The sequence below is a fragment of the Phocoena phocoena genome, chromosome 3 (assembly GCF_963924675.1).
Source record: "Phocoena phocoena chromosome 3, mPhoPho1.1, whole genome shotgun sequence".
Lineage (NCBI taxonomy): Eukaryota > Metazoa > Chordata > Mammalia > Artiodactyla > Phocoenidae > Phocoena > Phocoena phocoena.
The window spans coordinates 122,597,204-122,618,406 of NC_089221.1; positions in this window are offsets into that span (position 1 = coordinate 122,597,204).

Sequence of the window (21,203 nt, forward strand, 5' to 3'; positions counted from 1 at the left end):
AAGGATGCCCACTCTCATCACTATTATTCAACATAGTTTTGGAAGCAATCAGAGAAGAAAAAGAAATAAAAGGAATCTAAATTGTAAGGATGAAGTAAAACGTCACTCTTTGCAGATGACATGATACTATACATAGAGAATCCTAAAGATGCTACCAGAAAACTACTAGAGCCAATCAATGAATTTGGTAAACTAGCAAGACATAAAATAAATGCACAGAAATCTCTTGCGTTCCTATACACTAATGATTAAAAATCTGAAAGAGAATTTAAGGAAACACTCCCATTTAACACTTCAACAAAAAGAGTGAAATACCTAGGAATAAACCTACCTAAGGAGACAAAAGATCTGTATGCAGAAAACTACAAGACACTGATACAGAAAATTTCACAATTTGTATGGAAACACAAAGGACCCCGAATACCTAAAGCAATTTTGAGAAAGAAAAACGGAGCTAGAGGAATCAGGCTCCCTGACTTCAGACTATACTACAAAGCTACAGTAATCAAGACAGTATGGCACTGGCACAAAAACAGAAATATAGATCAATGGAACAGGATTGAAAGCCCAGAGATAAACCCATTCACACATGGTCACCTTATCCTTGAAGAAGGAGGCAAGAATATACAATGGAGAAAAGACAACCTCTTCAATAAGTGGTCCTGGGAAAACTAGACAGCTACATGTAAAAGAATGAAATTAGAACACTTCATAACACTATACACAAAAATAAATTCAAAATGGATTAAAGACTTAAAGGTAAGGCCAGTCACTATACAACTCTTAGAGGAAAACATAGGCAGAACTCTCTATGACATAAATCACAGCAAGATCCTTTGTGACCCACCTCCTAGACTAATGGAAATAAACAGAAAAATAAACCAATGGGACCTAATGAAATTTAAAAGCTTTTGCACAGCAAAGGAAACCATAAACAAGACAGAAAGACAACCCTCAGAATGGGAGAAAATATCTGCCAACAAAGCAACTGACAAAGGATTAATCTCCAAAATTTACAAGCAGCTCATGCTGCTCAATATCAAAAAAACAAACAACCCAATTCAATATGGGCAGAAGACCTAAATAGACATTTCTCCAAAGAAGATATACAGATTCAACAAACACATGAAAGGATGCTCAACATCACTAATCATTAGAGAAATGCAAATCAAAACTACAATGAGGTATCACCTCACACCAGTCAGAATGGTCATCATCGAAAAATCTACAAACAATAAATGCTGGAGAGGGTGTGGAGAAAAGGGAACCCTCTTGCACTGTCGGTGGGAATATAAATTGATACAGCCACTATGGAGAACAGTATGGAGGTTCTTTACAAAACTAAAAATGGAACTACCATATGACCAAGCAGTCCCACTACTGGGCATACACACTGAGAGAACCGTAATTCAAAAATAGTCATGTACCACAATGTTCATTGCAGCTCTGTTTACAATAGCCAGGACATGGAAGCAACCTAAGTGTCCATTGACAGATGAATGGATAAAGAAGATGTGGCACATATATACAATGGAATATTACTCAGCCATAAAAAGTAACGAAATTGAGTTATTTGTAGTGAGGTGGATGGACCTAGAGTCTGTCATACAGAGTGAAGTAAGTCAGAAAGAGAAAAACAAATACTGTATGCTAACACATATATATGGAATCTAAAAAAAAAAAAAAAATGGTTCTGATGACCCTAGGGGAAGGACAGGAATAAAGACTCAGAATTAGGGAATGGACTTGAGGACACGAGGAGGGGGAAGAGTAAGCTGGGATGAAGTGAGAGTGGCATGGATATATATACACTACCAAATGTACAGTAGATAGCTAGTGGGAAGCAGCTGCATCGTACAGGATGATCAGCTCGGTGCTCTGTGACCACCTAGTGGTGTGGGATAGGGAGTGTGGGAGGGAGAGGCAAGTTGGAGGGGATATGGGGGTGTATGTATACATATAACTTATTCACTTTGTTAACCAGCAGAAACTAATATGACATTGTAAAGCAATTATACTCCAATGAATATGTCAAAAAAAAACCGACCATGCTAGGCCATCCAGATACCATATGCTATGAGGCTGGAGGCTATTATCATCATTTTGCAGAATGGAAATTGGAGTTCAGAGATACACTGACTCCCCAGGGCTCACCTTGGGATGAAGTGGCAGAACTGGGATATGGACCAACTTCCTTGCAGCACACATGGTCTTTTTACCATAAACAGCTTCCCCAGAAGGTAGAGCTTACCCAGCGGGGATGAAAATGAGGCAAAACCCCCAAAGGTCCCAACACTGTAAGGAGTCACTGGGGAACGAAGCTTGTCTAAGGTCGACCCACAGTGTCCTTTCTCCTTTTTCTGATTATAAGGAAAAGCTCACAGCTTTGAAAGTGGTTTTAAAAGGGGCAAACGCTTGAGTGCTTGCTTTACCCATGTGCAAGTCTGAGGAAGGGGGTCTTGTCTGGGGCTCTCTGTATGCTGGCCCATCTCCCACTGGCCTGGTTCTCCTTCCAGGAAGAATGAATGGACTGCAGTGGGAATGCCCTAGATCATGGCAGGGATGCTCACCCAATTTCCCTGCCCAGACACAAACATCTTCACTTGAAAATAGTGGGTAAAAGTCAGAAAGCTTCATGTCAGCTTTGCTATGCACCAGGTGCTATGCTGAATTCTTACTGTGTCCCATCTTACTTAGTCCTCTTGACAATCCTATGACATGGGTGTTAATTATGCCTGTTTTACAGATGGGGACACTGAAGCCCAGCAAGGTTGGGCACATGACCATTGTCATTCAAATGAGGAGTGGGGATTCAAACTCGGGCCCATCAGACCCAAAACCTGTACTCGATATACTGTCACATCCCAAAGAGAAACTTTTAAAGAGACTGCATCATTCTAACAGCCAATGTTAGCTCCCAGGAAAAACCAAATCGATCTGGATCCTTTTTATTAGGACAGTGTATCTTTTCTGGGAACAAGGTTGGTTCTTTAAACTGCCACAGCACTAACGCTGAGAGAAATGTGTGTACCAAGCTGTCTCATTTGTAGATGGCAGCTATCCTAATTTGAAGGGGATTAACTATTGGCAATGGCACCTGTGACTTCTATGATTTCTGAAGCAGGATAAATTCAATGTAACATGCTCTGCACCATCCTTTACAACTACTGAGCGGTGGACTCATTGACTCTGAGTAATAGAGCAAACACAGAACAGAGAACATGTATAATGTATTGGAAGCTTTAGCTTATGCAAGAAAGATGGCTTATTTTTCTCTTTCCACATTCTGTACACCTCCATTAGCTCAGGCACCAGCCGCAGGAGATGCCCTTTAAAAGGACAACACAAGGAACAGAGACTCTGGGACCAAACAGACAAGGATTCCCGTATCAGCTTTGCCTTTTCCCCCACAGCATGACATTGGGCACGTGCATTTACTCATCCTCAAACTGTCGAGGGCATATCCAGCACTGTGCCAGACAAAGTGGACACCGAGGTGAAGGAAATATGTCCAGCCCTCAAGGAGCACAATACTGTGGCAGAGCCAGACCAAAGGACCAACAATTATGACACAGTGTGGGGATTGCAGGAAGAAAGTTGTGTGCAAGATAATGTACATATCTGCCTCATCTGAAAAATGGGAATGATAATAAAAACCTATCTCATAAGGTTGGTGAAAGGCACATGAAGAATTCTCCACATTTCATAATCTCTGGCCACATGAAATTGAGCTACTTATAAGAACAAGTTTTCTAATACGTATTTCCTACAGAATCTGGGTTTATATTTGCTTGGCTGCTCTTGATCTAGCCAAAGGTGATACTCTTCCATAACCAACCCATTGAAACTAGCCCTTTGGGCCTCCTGAAAATGTATCCCATCATCCAGCATATCTGTGTAATAGACTCCCTTAGAATCTGCAGTTACCCTCTTTATTTATTTATTATTATTGCTATTATTATTTCCTGTTCTGTGAAAGTAGGAAACTCATCTGTCTTATTGTTATGGTAATTTCCAGTGTCTAGAAGAGTGGCTGGCATGTAGTAGGTCTTCCATATCTAGTTTTTGAATGAATGAATATATGATATACCCAAATCTCTAATATGTCAGACTTGCAAGTCAGAGGTTAATTCTCCTCTTTTACCCTAGATGCTCACAGCATTAATTCATCAAGCGTTTAAAAAACCAACTCTGCCTTCCGGCTCCTGCCCAGCTTTCTCTTGGAGACCAGAAGCAGAGAGATGCAAGGCACCCAGAAGCCCCATCATCATTATTACAATTTTACCTTGAGCTCAGCTCAAGGATCACCACTCCTCCTTCTTTCCCTCTCTGAATTAAATGTGCTGATTATTTCCCCCAAACGTCCCACTGGGAAAAGAAGAGGCCTCTGTCAGAACCATGAGAGCTGGCAGATGAGAGAAGAGAAACAAAATCTATCTTTAAAACCATGCTGTGGTTTGCTGGCAGGGTTGGTGCTGCTTTCCTCATGTTTCTCAGTGATGTCCAGCCCAAACATCTATGCTTTCTAAAAGAGAAATAAGTTGTCCTTCAAGATCAATATAGAAACAACTGATATTTCCTTCAGACATTAAATTTTCATTTTTGGTGAAGAAAAGACAGGGAACTGGGAGGATGGAGAGTTTTCAGAGGAAAATTAACTTTCAGCCACACATTAAATGGCAAGAGCTCTAAGATGAATCAAATGCCTAAAGAGCTGCAGAATCTAGTCTGACCTCTGGGGGAACCCCCCAGGAAGGCCTGACTTGGGGGAAGTATCCATGTTATTCATTTCTTTCTCATGTGTAATACAGAGGGAACTTCCCAAATAACGACAATAATCAACATTTATGATGTATGTTCTGTATGGCAGGTACACTGCTAAACCATTTGCATCCACTATTTCATTCTCCTGAAATCCTACATAGTCTTTCCTATTATTGCGATTGCTCTTTTAAGGCTCAGAGAGGTGAAGTCATTCACCCAAGAACACACAGCTAATAAGTGGCAAAGTTGGGATTTGAACTCAGATCTGTTGAATCCAGGGCTCCAAGTCTATCACACTACCTGGGACAGAAAGAATATGCAAAAAGAGAAGATTGGGAGGGAAAAGGGCAAGTTTGGCACTTCCTTCCCACCTAGGGCACCAGGATTCTGACTAAGATGGTCTTATAGGATCTCATACCTTGAGGCAACCAAAGACATGCAGTTTACCTACCACTGGGGCTTTTTTTTTTTCTGAGCCAAATCACTGGGTAACTGAATTCCCTTGCCTACACATCATAATCGGGCTAGGTACAAAACAGCTCTGACCTACTTTAAAATCAATTTTGTTGTGTCCCATGGACTCTTTCAAGCTAGTTTACAAACACAATTCTGTTTTTGTTAAATAAATCTAATTGCTCCTGGGGTGTTAACATATGACATTGCCTCCCAGGAAGAGCTTGCCAAGATCGGAGCTTCTGTGCAACACTGTCTTGCAAGAAAATCCCTAAGTCCTGGCTTTTGACAAACTCACAAACAGTTCCCAGGGATGGATCCCAACAGCACCCCAGGTGTCTGACTATGAGGTTCAACCCTCTAATGTACTGTGTTATTGAAAGATCCCTGTGATACGGTCCTTTCATTAATCAGATTTAAGATTCTGTTCTCTCCTCAACCCTTTATCCCAGCCTTAGCTTTTTTCTTGAGACCAGGATCTAAAAACAACAACAAACAGACAAAAGCAAAAACAAAACAAAGAAAAATAAAAACAGTGTTTTAAAGATGACATGCATTTGTAAATAGCTCCCTTCTAACTAACTGGAGGTAGGAGTTAATCCTACAGAATCAGGGATCAGAGAACAGCACAATCTGCTTAAGATAAATTCACTTATTCAGTCTTGTATTCAGTCCCCAGTAGGCATTCAGAGCCTTAAACTGGGTCCTGTGCTGGACTCTGTAGATTTACTGATGAAGAGAGCCAGCCAGATTCCCTGCCCTCATAGAGCTTTCAGGGGGAGAACTCTCAGAAAACAATCACAGCAATAAATGTACAATTTTTGTTGTGATAAATGCTATGATGAATTAGTAAACGGTACTATGAGACAGTGTAAAGAGAATTTGGGTAGAAACTTCAAGAATGTGATCATTAAGCTTAAATCTAAAGGAGGAGAAGGTGGTAATTAGAAGAACAAAGAAATCATCAGATTGAGGCACTGGTGAAGAGAACAGATTGGAAGGGACAGTAGTGATACTGGATGCAAAGGAATCTCAGACAAAACTTCGAAACAATTCAATTTCTACTCCCAGTAACATCATAGACTATTTGAGTTCCAGTAACCTTCGAGACTATCTCATCCAATCTCTCACCCTGTCAGACTCTATTTTATTCACTGATTTAAAAAACATTTCTAAGTTTTCTAGGCTCTGGAGGTAGAGCAAATAACAAAAAATAGGTCCCTGCCTGTCTGGAACTTATGTTCTAGTGAGGAGAATCAGACAATAAACAAATAAATAGGTAAATACAGAATACGTCAAAGATTGGAAAGGCTATGAAGAAATTAAAAAAACAGAGTGAGGGGTAGAGAGAGCTCAGCGGGGGTGGGGGTGGGTTGCTATTTAAGTACAGAGGTCTAGAAAGACTTCACTGATAAGAAGGTGACATCCAAGTAGAGACTTGAAAGAAATAAGAGAGTGAGGCATGCAGCTGTCAGGAAAAGGGGTGGTCCAGGCAGAGTTAACAAAACTAAAGACCTTGGGGGCAGGTGTGCCTTGGTGTGTTCTAGGGGCAGGGAGGAGGCCCTGTGGTTGGAACTGAGTGAACGAGAGCAAGAGAGGAATAGGAAATGAGGCCAGGGTGGTAATAGGAGAATAGTTTGTATGGCTTTCAAAGCCCTTGTAAAGACCTAGGCTTTTACTCTCAGGGAGATGGAAAATTCATGGAGGGTCTTAAACAAGGGAGTGACAGAAAAATGACTTACATATTGAAAAATGCACTCTGGCAACTGTATGAAAAGATTGACTGCAGAAGTCAGAGCAGAAGCAGGGAGACAGAAGAAACGGCTTTTGCAACAATAAAGGCAAACAAATTATGACTTGGACCCAGTGATAGCAGTAGAAATGGCTAGAAGTAATTGTATGCGGAACATGTGAAGAAGGTAGGGAAGACAAAATTTGCTCATGGATTGAACATGAAGTATGAGAGAAAGAAAGGAAACCAAGATGACTCCAAAGTGTATGGCCTGAGGAACTGGAACAATGGAGCTACCATTGACTGAAAAGGGAAAAACTGTGGGAGGAGAGCATCTCAGAGGGGAATATAAGGAGCCCAGGTTTGCACATATCAAGCATGACCTACCTATTAGAGGGTAAGTGAGATATCATGTTGGTAGTTGATTTTTTTTAACATCTTTATTGGAGTAAGATTGCTTTACAATGGTGTGTTAGTTTCTGCTTTATAACAAAGTGAATCAGTTATACATATACATATGTTCCCACATCTCTTCCCTCCTGCGTCTCCCTCCCTCCGCCCCTCCCTATCCCACCCCTCTAGGCAGTCACAAACCACCGAGCTGATCTCCCTATGCTATGTGGCTGCTTCCCACTAGCTATCTATTTTACGTTTGGTAGTGTATATATGTCCATGCCACTCTCTCGCTTTGTCACAGCTTACCCTTCCCCCTCCCCATATCCTCAAGTCCATTCTCTAGTAGGTCTGTGTGTTTTTTCTCGTCTTACCCCTAGGTTCTTCATGACATTTTATTTTTTCTTAGATTCCATATATATGTGTTAGCATACGGTATTTGTTTTTCTCTTTCTGACTTACTTCACTCTGCATGACAGACTCTAGGTCCATCCACCTCATTACAAATATCTCAATTCCATTTCTTTTTATGGCTGAGTAATATTCCATTGTATATATGTGCCACATCTTCTTTATCCATTCATCTGATGATGGACACTTAGGTTGCTTCCATGTCCTGGCTATTGAAAATAGAGCTGCAATGAACATTTTGGTACATGACTCTTTTTGAATTATGGTTTTCTCAGGGTATATGCCCAGTACTGGGATTGCTGGGTCGTATGGTAGTTCTATTTGTAGTTTTGTAAGGAACCTCCATACTGCTCTCCGTAGTGGCTGTATCAATTTACATTCCCACCAACAGTGCAAGAGGGTTCCCTTTTCTCCACACCCTCTCCAGCATTTATTGTTTCTAGATTTTTTGATTATGGCCATTCTGACTGGTGTGAGATGATATCTCATTGTAGTTCTGATTTGCATTTCTCTAATGATTAATGATGTTGAGCATTCTTTCATGTGTTTGTTGGCAATCTGTATATCTTCTTTGGAGAAATGTCTATTTAGGTCTTCTGCCCATTTTTGGATTGGGTTGTTTGTTTTTTTGTTATTGAGCTGCATGAGCTGCTTGTAAATCGTGGAGATTAATCCTTTGTCAGTTGCTTCATTTGCAAATATTTTCTCCCATTCTGAGGGTTGTCTTTTGGTCCTGTTTATGGTCTCCTTTGCTGTGCAAAAGCTTTGAAGTTTCATTAGGTCCCGTTCGTTTATTTTTGGTTTTATTTCCATTTCTCTAGGAGGTGGGTCAAAAAGGATCTTGCTGTGATTTATGTCATAGAGTGTTCTGCCTATGTTTTCCTCTAAGAGCTTGATAGTGTCTGGCCTTACATTTAGGTCTTTAATCCATTTTGAGTTTATTTTGTGTATGGTGTTAGGGAGTGTTCTAATCTCATACTTTTACATGTACCTATCCAGTTTTCCCAGCATGACTTATTGAAGACGCTGTCTTTTCTCCACTGTATATTCTTGCCTCCTTTATCAAAGATAAGGTGACCATATGTGTGTGGGTTTATCTCTGAGTTTTTATCCTGTTCCATTGATCTATATTTCTGTTTTTGTGGCAGTACCATACTGTCTTGATTACTGTAGCTTTGTAGTATAGTCTGAAGTCAGGGAGCCTGATTCCTCCAGCTCCATTTTTCATTCTCAAGATTGCTTTTGCTATTCAGGGTCTTTTGTGTTTCCATACAAATTGTGAAAGTTTTTGTTCTACTTCTGTGAAAAATGCCATTGGTAGTTTGATAGGGATTGCATTGAATCTGTAGATTGCTTTGGGTAGTAGAGTCATTTTCACAATGTTGATTCTTCTAATCCAAGAACATGGTATATCTCTCCATCTATTTGTATCATCTTTAATTTCTTTCATCAATGTCTTATAATTTTCTGCATACAGGTCTTTTGGTAGTTGATTTTATGGTAGAAACTTGAAGAAAGAGACCTGGCTAGATATACACAAGTGGGAGTACAGGATGAGATTACCTATTAAGAGAGTATAGACAGGGAAGTACAGTCCAAAGTCTGAGCTCCAATAAAAAAACTGTTGTCCAGGCAATCCTGTCCATTATTCATACAATTATTCCACAAATATTCAACACCTCCCATATGCCAAAATATGAGATAAAGAAGTGGGGACTATTTCCCCATCCTTTCAATTTAGCCTGGCTTTGTGACTTCCATTGACCAATAGGATGGAGTGCAAGTAGTAATGTGTTAGTCTTGAGCCTAGGCTCAAAGAGGCCTTGTGCACTTCCACTCTACCTCTTGGGATACTGCCATCAGATACACACCATATATGCAAGCCTGGGCTGGCCTGCTGGAGGAGAAGAGACCATGTGAAGGATATCTAAGGCCTGTCAACCTCCAGACATGTGAATAAGGCCAATCTAAACCAGCCAGGCCACACCATCTCAGCAGCTGTCCACAGATGCATAAGAGAGCCCAGCATGCATGAGCTGAATCCAGCCCAAAAGAGCAGAACTATGTAGCTGGCCCATAGACTCATGAGAAATAGTGTATGGTAGCCACCAAGTGTAGTCATCATTTTCCGTGTGATAATAGGGAACTGAAACATTTATCATTTGTCTCAAATCTTATCTTTCCCACTTTAAATGTATCATCCTCCATGAAGCTTTGCCTGATGCCTACAGCAAGAAGTCAGCATTCACTCCTCTGAGATCCTATGGCATTTGGTTTGTACCTTTCTGTATTTGTCAGAATAGGCTAGACTGTGCTGCAGTAACAAATGTCAGTGGCTTAGTATAACACAGACTTATTTCTTGCTCATGGTATATAGCTGATGTGAGTTGCCAGGGAGTTCTGCTTCACATGTTCACTCAAGGACCCACACTGATGCAAGCAGCACCATCTTGTGACACTGCCATCTCAAACTGAAGCTTCTGAGAGTGCACAGAGAACTCGATCCGGCTCTTCACCACTTCCACTCATTGCCCATTGTCCGGGCCTGATCATATGGCCTCATCTAACTGCAAGAGAGCTGGGAATGGAAAGGAGCCCATGGACTCTTTTTCATGTCTCTATCCCTCCTCATGGCACCATTGCTTTATGCCTTTCATTTGCATGGCTTTCTTTCTTATACCAAATGTGGTACCCCAAGGACTGACTTGATGGGCATGCATGCTACGCACTTGCACAGGGCCCCTTACTTAGGACCCCACATTTGGTTTAATGATCTGCTGTCACCATCTTGAAACCCTTAATAATTTTTGAACTAGGGGGTCTCCCATTTTCATCTTGTCCTGAGCCCCCAAAGTTATGCAGCTGATCTTATCCATAGCGAATCTAGGGGTTTTCAGCCCAGGGTACTCACTGGAATTACCAGGGGAGCATTAAAAAATACAGGTACCCAAGCACCAACTGAGAACAATTTAATCTGACTCCTGGAATTGGGCCCCAGCAAAGGTACTTTTTTAAAAAATACCTCCAGGTGATCCTGTTGTGTAGTCAGGGCTGAGCATCACTCCCCTAATGCCATCTTGCATATAAATGCTTTTGGTACTTTCTCAAAAAAAAAAAATATGGTAAGAAATAAAAATCTGGTAAAAAGAAATAAATATAGCTGCCCTTCTGTAGTTTCAAAAGTGTCAAAACCATGAAAATAAAGGAAAGTCTGGAGACCTAGTCCAGCTTGAAGGAGACTAAAGAAATAAGACAGCTAAACACAACATGATTCTGAACTGGATCCTTTGGCAACAGGCCAGTGTCCCCATACCTGTCTTACAGAAGTTATAGCAGGTATGTGTAAAGATAGATGTGTGAGGGAGCCATTCACTGTGGCACTGTATCTGAGTACAAAAAATAAGGATACGATCCACCTCAATATCCACTACTGGTGAGAGTTGAATAAATTACGAGAAATCATGCCATGTAAAATAGAAGGCAATTCACATGTGATGAACCGGAAAATATCGCTAATATATTATTACCTTAAATTTCAGACTAGTATGTACATCATAGTTCTATTTTTAATATATGTATGTATATCTGTGTATGTATGCATATGTATATAAAAATCTTGTAACGCTGGTAAGTTTACTTTTGAGAAGGAAGAAACTTCACTTTACTGATATATATATATATGTATATATTTATTTATTTATATATTTTAAAGCCTACTGTTGGCAATTTTAACTTTCTTTCATTATTTTTCAAGTAGTAAATTACTATGCAAGATTGACAATTGAACTTCCTTTTGGCTGTTGTAGTTTAGCCAGTCAATAATTCTTTGTAAATACCTTTGAAGAAATCCATGAGAGCTTTTAATTTTAAGGAACTGCCCACCTAAGTCTTCTCAAACAGCATAAAATATAAATGACTTAGAAAAATAAGCTCAGGTTGTTTTAGAAAACCTAGAATAAAAGGAGTAAAGTATCTGCAAGTAACTTACATTTCAGCAAAGAATCAATGTTCTTAATTTCAAGAAATTCAAAGCTGCCTGTGTACTAATTACCATGCATTGAATTCCTCTAAATGCAGATCTCGTACATGTTTGAGTGTATCTCTTTAGACATAAAATAGAGAAGCTGGGGGAGATGGAGGATACTGCTACAAGCTGTTTTCCTCCCTCCTTCCTCAAACAGTAATCTGAGTGTGATAAGGATTTGCAAAACAAACACCAAGCTGCACAGGGCTTTGTGTTTTGAAGCCAAAGCATGAAAATCCATTTAAGCAACTATCTTTCTGCCTGCCAAGATAAACAAGTTGTAAGTACCCTACATAAATCTCCAAAGCATGGAAGAAAATAACCCCAAACTTCTTTCTTTATTTGGCCCCAATTAAAGTTCAATATGGGAGATTTATAATCCTCATCTAAACAGGACATCTGCAATTTGTAGCCTGACGTAAATAACAAGCTCTAATGCTGTAAAAGGACAAGAAGGGTCAATTCCATATATTTATACAGAAAGGAAAACTATACCAACATTCAGCACTCCACCAAGACAGCTCTTCCCAGAAGGCCACAGTAGATAGTTGGCATTTTGCTTATCCAGAATCCTTTCCTTCCATCTACGATCACCTGTATTTCTTCATGGAGAATTATCAGTACTTCTTCCCCATGGGTGTAGTACTGGGAAAACAGTTCCAGCAGGCCATTTTTAGTGACAGAAGAAAAAGGTCAGGTCCTCCCCTAGCCCTGCCCCAGTAAGCTAGAGAGTGAGCACCTGACCTAAGCTCTGCCAATGAGATGCTCTGCAGGTTATGAAGCTACTGTCTCGGCAACAAACTCACTCCTCTACCCAACTTTGTAATGCCATACCTGGGGCTCTGTTGACCATAGTTCTCCATTCTCAGGTGGCTTCTGATGTTCTGCCCATAGGGAAACTAGAAGCAGGAGGAAGAGAAAAGCAACTTGCTTCTTCCCATTTGCTGGTTTTTCTTTCACCCAGCTGTTGCTTTTCACCTCAGCAGCTACATTTCATTCCAACAGCAACTGGTTCCTTTCCAGCTTCTTTCCACAGCCCTAGAACCATCCTCATCTTACTCCCTCAGAGGTACCAGCCAGGCAGTACCTGCTTCTCTGAGGTCTGAGCCCTAGCCCATTGGGGATCCTGTTCCAGCCCCTGAGATACCAGCAGAGGCTAACTTGTGCCCTCCCTTCAAAGGTCTGGGATTCAGCTCCTCCATGCTTCTTCTCCAAGCTTTTAGATTCTGATAGCACCAACTTTTTCTCTTGTTTCTCAGTCCTAGCATGGTAGTTTCTTCCTGCAGTTACTAAATCTGTGTTTCCCTGGTGTTCATTTTCACCACTGCAATCCTTGAGCCTCTGTTTAATCAACCAATCCCTACACTAAAGTCTCTCTGTTAAAATAACTAGCATGGTTTTGTTTTCATTACTAGCCCCTCAGTGTTTCAGGCACTCTCACCCAGGATATTGACCCCTGAGGAGTTGATAAGGAGGGGTTGGTGGTTTTCATTACAAAGCAGACATAAGATGGTCTTGACTAAGTTTTTCTTCTGACAGAATCATTGCCAGACTTCCACTATACAATTCCTCCCCTACTCTCATTGTTTCTGTTTATCCTCATGCCAGATCTTCCAGCCTCCCTTGGATTCTGTAGGCCCACTGAAAACCTTCCAAAAAAATTCCTTTTTCTTCATTTAGCCAAAATTAGTTTTGATTGCTTTAAGAAAATATGATACTAAGACACTAACAAGGAAAGTTTGCACAAACAACTTCATTCACTCCATTTTTCAATCCATAAGGATTCACTAAGCAGCACACTCAGAGCAAAAAAACCCAACCCCAGCTTCCCTGAGTACCTTATGTTCAAGCTTTTATTTTATTTTATTTTTAACATCTTTATTGGAGTGTAATTGCTTTACAATGGTGTGTTAGTTTCTGCTTTATAACAAAGTGAATCAGCTATACATATACATATATACCCATATCTCCTCCCTCTGGCGTCTCTATCCCACCCCTCTAGGTGGTCACAAAGCATTGAGCTGAGCTCCTTGTGACACACAGCTGTTTTCCATTACCTATCTATTGTACATTTGGTAGTATGTATAAGTCCATGCGACTCTCTCACTTCGTCCCAGCGTACCGTTCCCCATCGCCGTGTCAAGTCCATTTTCTACGTCTGCGTCTTTATTCCTGTCCTGCCCCTAGGTTCTTCAGAACCATTTTTGGGGTTTTATTTTAGATTCCATATATATGTGTTAGCATACAGTATTTGTTTTTCTCTTTCTGACTTATGTCACTCTGTATGACAGTCTCTAGTCCATCCACCTCACTAAAAATAATGCAATTTCATTTCTTTTTATAGCTGAGTAATATTCCATTGTATATATGTGCCATATCTTCTTTATCCATTCATCTGTCAATGCAAACTTAGGTTGCTTCCGTGTCCTGGCTATTGTAAATAGAGCTGCAATGAACATTTTGGTACATGACTCTTTCTGAATTATAGTTTTGTCAGGGTGTATGGCTAGTAGTGGGATTGCTGGGTCATATGGTAGTTCTATTTTTAGTTTTGTAAGGAACCTCCATACTGTTCTCCATAGTGGCTCTATCAATTTACATTCCCACCAACAGTGCAAGAGAGTTCCGTTTTCTCCACACACTCTCCAGCATTTAATGTTTGTAGATTTTTCGATGATGGTCATTCTGATTGGTGTGAGGTGATACCTCATTGTAATATGGATTTGCATTTCTCTAATATTAGTGATGTTGAGCATCCTTACATGTGTTTGTTGGCAATCTATATATCTTCTTTGGAGAAATGTCTATTTAGCTCTTCTGCCCATTTTTGGATTGGGTTGTTTGTTTTTTTGATATTGAGCAGCATGAGCTGCTTGTAAATTTTGGAGATTTATCATTTGTCACTTGCTTTGTTGGCAAATATTTTCTCCCATTCTGAGGGTTGTCTTTTTGTCTTGTTTATGGTCTCCTTTGCTGTGCAAAGCTTTTAAGTTCCATCAGGTCCCATTTGTTTGTTTTTGTTTCCATTTCTCTAGGAGGTGGGTCAAAAGGGATCCTGCTGTGATTTATGTCATAGAGTGTTCTGCCTATGTTTTCCTCTAACAGTTTTATAGTGTCTGGCCCTACATTTAGTTCTTTAATCCATTTTGAGTTTATTTTTGTGTATGGTGTTAGGGAGTGTTCTAATTTCATTCTTCTACATGCAGCTGTCCAGTTTTCACAGCACCACTTATTGAAGAGGCTGTCTTAACTCCATTGTATATTCTTGCCTCCTTTATCAAAAATAAGGTGACTATATGTGCATGGTTTTATCTCTGGGCTTTCTATCCTGTTCCATTGATCTATATTTTGGTTTTTGTGCCAGTACCATACTGTCTTGATTACTGTACATTTGTAGTATTGTCTGCGGTTCAGGAGCCTGATTCCCCCAGCTCTGTCTTTCTTTCTCAAGATTTCTTTGGCTATTCGGGGTCTTTTGTGTTTCCATACAAATTGTGAAATTTTTTGTTCTAGTTCTCTGAAAAATGCCATTGGTAGTTCGATAGGGATTGTACTGAATTTGTAGATTGCTTTGGGGAGTAGAGTCCTTTTCACAATGTTGATTCTTCCAATCCAAGAACATGGTATATCTCTCCATCTGTTTGTATCATCTTTAATTTCTTTCATCAGTGTTTTATAGTTTTCTGCATACAGATCTTTTCTCTCCTTAGGTAGGTTTATTCCTAGGTATTTTATTCTTTTTGTTGCAGGGGTAAATGTGTTTCCTTAAATTCTCTTTCATATTTTTCATCATTAGTATATAGGAATGCAAGAGATTTCTGTGCATTAATTTTGTATCCTGGTACTTAACCAAATTCAAGCTAACCTCTAGTAGTTTTCTGGTAGCATCTTTAGGAACTTTATGTATAGTATCATGTCACCTGAAAATAGTGACAGCTTTACTTCTTCTTTTCCAATTTGGACTCCTTTTATTTCTTTTCCTTCTCTGAATGCTATGGCTAAATCTTCCAAAACTATGTTGAATAATAGTGGTGAGGTGGACTACCTTCTCTTGTTCCTGATTTTAGAGGAAATGGTTTCAGTTTTTCACCATTGAACACCATGTTGGCTGTGGGTTTGTCATATATGGCCTTTATTATGTTGAGGTAAGTTCTCTCTATGCCTACTTTCTGGAGGGTTTTTATCGTAAATGGGTGTTGAATATTGTCGAAAGCTTTTTCTGTATCTATTGAGATGATCATATGGTTTTTCTCCTTCAATTTGTTAATATGGTTAGTCACATTGATTGATTTGTGTATATTGAAGGAACCTTGCATTCCTGGGAAACACCCCACTTGATCATGGTGTATGATCCTTTTAATGTGCTGTTGGATTCTGTTTGCTAGTTTTTGTTGAGGATTTTTGCATCTATGTTCATCAGTGATATTGGCCTGTAGTTTTCTTTTTTTGTGTCATCTTTGTCTAGTTTTGGTATCAGGGTGATGGTGGTCTTGTAGAATCAGTGTGGGAGTGTTCCTCCCTCTGCTATATTTTGGAATAGTTTGAGAAGAATAGGTGTTAGCTATTTTCTAAACGTTTGATAGAATTCGCCCGCGAAGCCATCTGGTCCTGGGCTTTTGTTTGTTGGAAGATTTTTAATCACAGTCTCAATTTCAGTGCTTGTGATTGGTCTGTTTATATTTTCTATTTCTTCCTGGTTCAACCTTGGAAAGTTGTGCATTTTTAAGAATTTGTCCCTTTCTTCCAGGTTGTCCATTTTATTGGCATATAGTTGCTTGATGTAATTTCTCATGATCCTTTGTATTTCTGCAGTGTCAGTTATTCCTTCACCTTTTTCATTTCTAATTCTATTTATTTGAGCCTTCTCCCTTTTTTTCTTGATGCGTCTGGCTAGTGGTTTATCAATTTTGTTTCTTGATGCATCTGGCTAGTGGTTTATCAATTTTGTTTATCTTCTCATAGAACCAGCTTTTAGTTTCATTGATGCCTGCTAACGTTTCCTTCATTTTTTTTCCATTTATTTCTGATCTGATCTTTATGATTTCTTTCCTTCTGCTAACTTTGTGGATTTTTTGTCCTTCTTTCTCTAATTGGTTTAGGTGTAAGGTTAGGTTGTTTATTTGAGATGTTTCTTGTTTCTTGAGATAGGATTGTATTGCTATAAACCTCCCTCTTAGAACTGCTTTTGCTGCAACCCATAGGTTGTGGATGATCGTGTTTTCATTGTCATTTGTTTCTAGGTATTTTTTAAATTTCCTCTTGGATTTCTGCAGTGATCTCTTGGTTATTAAGTAGTGTATTGTTTAGCCTCCATGTGTTTGTATTTTTTAGTTATTTTCCTATAATTGATATCTAGTCTCATAGCACTGTGCTCTGAAAAGATACTTGATAAGATTTCAGATTTCTTAAATTTACAATGGCTTGATTTGTGACCCAAGATATGATCTATCCTGGAGAATGATCTATGAGCACTTGAGAAGAAAGTGCATTCTGTTTTTGGATGCAATGTCCTATAAATATCAATTAAGTCCATCTTGTTTAATGTATCTTTTAAAGCTTGTGTTTCCTTATTTATTTTCCTTTTGGATGATCTGTCCATTGGTGAAAGTGGGGGGTTAAAGTCAGCTACTACATCTGTGTTACTGTCGATTTCCCCTATTATGGCTGTTAGCATTTGCCTTATGTATTGTGGCGCTCCTTTGTTGGGTGCATAAATATTTACAGTTGTTATATCTTCTTCTTGGATTGATCCCTTGATGATTATGTAGTGTCCTTCTTTGTCTCTTGTAATAGTCTTTATTTTAAAGTCTATTTTGTCTGATATGAGAATTGCTACTCCAGCTTTGACTTCCATTTGCATGGAATATCTTTTTCCATCCCCTCACTTTCAGTCTGTATGTGTCCCTAGGTCTGAAGTGGGTCTCTTGTAGACACCATATATACAGGTCTTGTTTTCGTATCCATTCAGCTACCCTATAGCTTTTGGTGGGAGTATTTAATCCATTTATATTTGAGGTAATTACCATTATGTATGTTCCTATTACCATTTTCTTAATTGTTTTGGGTTTGTTATTGTAGGTCTTTTCCTTCTCCTGTGTTTCCTACCTAGAGAAGTTCCTTTAGCATTTGTTGTAAAGTTGGTTTCATGGTGCTGAATTCTCTTAGATTTTGCTTGTCTGTAAAGGTTTTAATTTCTCTGTTGAATCTGAATGAGATCCTTGCTGGGTAGAGTAATTTTGGTTGTAGCTTTTTCCTTTTCATCACTTTAAATATGTCCTGCCACTCCCTTTTGGCTTTCAGAGTTTCTGCTGAAAGATCAGCTGTTAACCTTATAGGGATTCCCTTGTATGCTATTTGTTGTTTTTCCCTTGCTGCTTTTAATATTTTTTTCTTTGTATTTAATATTTGATAGTTTGATTAGTATGTGTCTTGGTGTGTTTCTCCTTGGATTTATCCTGTATGGGACTCTCTGTGCTTCCTGGACTTGATTGACTATTTCCTTTCCCATATTAGGGATGTTTTCAACTGTAATCTCTTCAAACATTTTCTCAGTCCCTTTCTTTTTCTCTTCTTCTTCTGGGACCCCTATAATTTGAATGTTGGTGCATTTAATGTTGTCCCAGAGCTCTCTAAGACTTCCCTCAATTCTTTTCATTGTTTTTTCTTTAATCTGCTCTGCAGTCGTTATTTCCACTATTTTATCTTCCAGGTCACTTATCCATTCTTCTGCCTCAGTTATTCTACTATTTATTCCTTCTAGAGAACTTTTAATTTCATTTCTTGTGCTGTTCATCATTGTTTGTTTGCTCTTTAGTTCTTCAAGGTCCCTCTCAAATGTTTTTTGTATTTTCTCCATTCTATTTCCAAGATTTTGGATCATCTTTACTATCATTTCTCTGAATTCCCTTTCAGGTATACTGCCTATTTCCTCTTTATTTGATTGGTGTGGTGGGTTTTTACCTTGATCCTTCATCTGTTGTGTGTTTCTCCTGCAGGTTGCAGATTTGTAGTTCCCATTGTTTTTGGTGTCTGCCCGCAGTGGGTTTTGTAGGCTTCCTTGTGGAGGGGAGTAGTGCCTATGTTCTGGTGGATGAGGCTGAATCTTGTCTTTCTGGTGGGCAGGACCACGTCCGCTGGTGTGTTTTGGGGTGTCTGTGACCTTATTATGATTTTAGGCAGCCTCTCTGCTAATGGGTGGGGTTGTGTTCCTGTCTTGCTAGTTGTTTGGCCTAGCGTGTCCAGCACCGTAGCTTGTTGGTTGATGAGTGGAGCTGGGTCTTAGTGTTGAGATGGTGATCTCTGGGAAAGCTTTCGCCATTTGATATTATGTGGACCTGGGAGGTCTCTAGTGGACCACTACCCTGAACTAGACTCTCCCACCTCAAAGGCAGAGGTCTGACTCCCTGTTGGAGCACCAAGACCCTGTCAGCCACATTGCTCAGGAATAAAGGGGAAAAAAGAAAGAAAGAATGAAAAAAAAAGAAAAGAAAAGAAATTTATTAAAAGAAAAAAATATTAGAAATAAAAAAATCAGAAAGTAATAAAAAGTAAGAAGAGAGCAATCAAATCGAAAAACATATCCACCAATGATAACAAGTGCTAAAAACTATACTAAAAAAAAAAAAATGGACAGAGAGAACCCTAGGACAAACGGTAAAAGCAAAGCTATACAGACAAAGTCATACAAAGAAGCATACACATACACACTCACAAAAAGAGAAAAAGGAAAAAAATATATATATGTATTTTGGGAAGTCTGAGGTCTTCTGCCAGCATTTAGTAGGTGTTCTGTAGGAGTTGTTCCACATGTAGATGTATTTCTGATGTGTTTGTGGGGAGCAAGGTGATCTCCACGTCTTACTCCTCCACCACCTTGAAGGTCTCTATGTTCAAGCTTTTAAAACTGGGTCATTAGTTTCTGATATCCTCCTAACATCACACGCACATACACATTTGTGTACACTTACACAAATACCCTTGGCATTACAAACCTTGTATTGAAACATCCATCTAGGAATCATTTGTACATAGATTGTTGAGATCATTCCCCTCACTTAACAGGTCCAGAGAGAAGATGAGATGAACACAAGGCCACACAGCAGGGGCCACTGCCATGGCCCAGATTTCTGGTGTACAGTCTACCCTCCATCCCACTTCCACCCAGTCGATCTGAGATCTATATCTTAGAAAGGGAAATCTTCCTGAGAATTAAAGCAATTGAATAAATAAAGTAGGGGATGGAGGAATTATAACACTAGTCATTACGGAAAACATTTTTAATCTAAGGGAATTCCATCCCCAAATGTGAGAGTCAGAAGGGAAGGAAAGCAGGAGACCGGCAAATATTTTTCCTGAGATAACTGACAGGGGCATGCAGTGGGAGAGGAGGCTTTGGCTCAGTTCCTGACTCTTCCATTTATTTTTATTATTTGACCTTGAACATGTTATATTACCACAAAGAGCCCCATTTTATTCTCTGCAAGATAAAGATTAAAAACAAATGCCTATTCTACTTCTCAAAGTTATATTAACCATCAGAAGCAAATATTCAACAAATATGTGGGCTAAGCACTATTTTAGGAGCTGGGTACACAGCAGTGAGCAGAACAAAACCCTCAACCTCTTAAGGCTTACATCTTAGTAGAGGGAGGCAGACAGTACACAAATAGCTTATAAATAAATATGATGTTTCAGAGAACAATAAATACTATGAGAAAATTACATAGGGTAATTTGATAAAGACTTCTTGGGCTCATTACATCAGGAGGTCAGAGAAGGCTCTTTGAGGAGGTGATTCATGAGGTGATGGAAAATAGAAGATCTAGAGGGAGAACATTCTAGACAGAGGGAAGAGTGAGTGCAGAGGCCCTCAAGTGGGAGCAAGTTTGGTGTCTGGAGCAAGAGAAAAGCGGGCCAATGCAGCTGGACCTGAGTGAGTGATGGGGAGAGTGGGGTCAGGTTGACCCTGCAAAAACAAAACTATTCACAGCCTGTCATCTGTCTGGACATACTTTAAGCATAGCACTAAACGAATTGTCCTATTCTTCTCATTTGCTTACGTTATCTTGTTAGCTTTTTACTGCATAATTTCCAATGGTCAACGACTTCCTAATACTTCTACTTTCAATTTTCTGTTTCCTTCCTCACTCTTTACCAAATAGGTGTGCACACATTTCCTATAAAGAGACTTTTCTGTTTTTAGAAAATAATCACAAAAATTTATGTTTTGTGAGCCAGAGAGGCAATAGACTAAAATGGGGAAGCTATTGAGTTTTGGAATCATGTCTTAGATTTGAATCCTATCTCTTCCAGACAGTAGTGATATTAACCTGGGCAGGTTAATTGGCTTTGCAAAGCCTTAGGTTTTTCATGTATAAAATAGAGTTAAGGATACATAAGTTACAGGGTTGTTGTGAAAATTCTGTG